This window comes from Mus pahari, chromosome 5 (genome assembly GCF_900095145.1).
Source record: "Mus pahari chromosome 5, PAHARI_EIJ_v1.1, whole genome shotgun sequence".
Lineage (NCBI taxonomy): Eukaryota > Metazoa > Chordata > Mammalia > Rodentia > Muridae > Mus > Mus pahari.
The window spans coordinates 143,843,434-143,845,403 of NC_034594.1; the positions used below are offsets into that span (position 1 = coordinate 143,843,434).

At 45.0% G+C, this 1,970-nt stretch overlaps 1 protein-coding gene across 4 annotated transcripts in view; it reads left to right on the forward strand.

Moving 5' to 3' along the window:
- Dedd (death effector domain containing) overlaps positions 1–1,970 on the forward strand; it is a 13,363-nt gene that overhangs the window by 1,147 nt on the left and 10,246 nt on the right. For 2 of the 4 annotated variants that reach the window (XM_029539208.1, XM_029539210.1), the window contains exon 2: positions 803–835. The exons of the other annotated variants lie outside the window; for them this stretch is intronic. The gene's annotated coding sequence lies outside the window, so the exon portion shown is untranslated. The remainder of the gene's footprint in view (positions 1–802; positions 836–1,970) is intronic. 4 annotated transcript variants of the gene reach the window in all.

Sequence of the window (1,970 nt, forward strand, 5' to 3'; positions counted from 1 at the left end):
TCTCTCTCTCTCTCTCTCTCTCTCTCTCTCTCTCTCTCTCTCTCTCTCTCTCTCTCTCTCTTTTTCCTTCTTGCAATTAGCATTACAAGAACAGGGAAAGAGACTTTTCTGGAGCCTTATATACCAAGGTGGAGGCTCTGGAAGCCTGAGGAGGAAATAGAAGAGACAGACTAGCCTCTAGGTAATCAGGCTAATTAAATATGCTTACCTTTATGGACCCTCAGGTTCTAGGAGGAGAGGAGGTGACAATATGCATATTTAGAAAACAAAACAAAACACCTCCTTTTCCTACCGGAGTGTAGACGTGAGTGGGTGCTGCTTTAGTGGTCGTTTTCTCATTGTGTGCTGAGTGAAGAGGTGAAGTTTGATTCTGGCCTTGTGTGTGACGATGGGAAGGAAGAGCTTTCTTTGGCTGTAACTTTTCCCCTTCCAGTTCCCCCCTACCACTCATATTGTAAGAAACTAGATGGAATAAGGTATTGAGGAAGGCGAGACGGTATCAGGGTGATGGTTTATTCCCAGAAGTGGTTGACTTGGAACCTTTCTTGCTATGAGCCATTGAGACTAGAAATTTTGAGGGGCTGATACGATATTGTGAATTTGATCTGTTTGAGTTCTCTTTAATTTGGAATAGTTCGGTCAATGAAATGACTTCAGGCTTAGATGACTTTTTTTTTTTTTTTTGGCACTGACACGTGACTGGACCTTTGAAGTTTCAAAATAAAGCTTGAAATTTTGCTCTTTTACCCCCCCTTATTTGTTTTTGTTTTTGTTTTTCTGCTGGCTTTGAAACTTGTGCTAGGAAGAGCCCTGGGAAATTAAGTTTCTTGCAAAGGTAAGTCTGGAACTTTTTCTTGTTTGCACACAATGGGATGGAATGGAAACGGTATGAGATGCGCTGGGGTAGAGCCTTCTTAACCAGGTAGATGCTAGGGCAGAGGCGTTCACTCTCTCTGTGAGTTCATTGCTCAGGTAACTGGAGAGATAGTCCGAGGGAAGGAGGATATTAAGTGTCCTGGGTTGAGGTCCCAGCTTTGGTTTGCTACTGTCTACCCTTATGGTCTGCTCTGAGTGAAGCGTGTTTAACATATGGAAAACTGTGTTCTTGTACATTCTGTAGGAAATGTTTCCGGGGAGGGTGAGGTACTTCAGTGAGAAGGCTTCTCCCCCTTCCTAGTTTACTGTCTCTTCCAGCAGTTCAGAGTTCTTAGGGTTTTTTGGGGGGTGGGTTCCAAGACAGGGTTTCTCTGTGTAGCCCTGGCTGTCCTGGAACTCACTCTGTAGACCGGGCTGGCCTCGAACTCAGAAATCCATCTGCCTCTGCCTCCCAAGTGCTGGGATTCAAGGCGTGCACCACCACGCCCGGCTTCTTGGGATTTTTTTTGAAAACATCCTGTGTAATTCTGCCCCCAAATATATTTGGTTACACTTTCCTGGTCCCACCAGCAAGGAAGCGCTTCATGAGCTCTTAGCTCTCGTCAGGATTGCCCAGGTAGGTTTTCTTCAGAGTTCAGGCTGCCCGTCCTTTCTGTAAGACAGGTTCTCAGTTTGTAGTCCTGGCTAGCCTACAATTTGCTATGTAGACCAGGCTGGCCTCAAACTCAGAGACCCATCTGCTTCTGCCGCCCAAGTGTGGGGATGAAAGGGATGCCACTACACCTGGCTGTTGTCATTTAAAAAAAAGAAAAAAAGTTCTTCCACATGACTTTCTGGTAAGGGCTTCTGAGAGAGTCAAATATTTCTTTTTTCTTGTAAAAATATAGCTGTTACTCCTCTTAGAAGCTAGACTGCCATTTTCATTTCAAGATAATTCTTTTACACATTCTTTGCTTCCATAAGTCAAAGTACTTTAAAAAGTTAGGATTGGAAGGGCGTGTGGTGGTGCACGCCTTTAATCCCAGCACTTGGGAGGCAGAGGCAGGCGGATTTCTGAGTTCGAGGCCAGCCAGGACTACAAAGTGAGTTCCAGG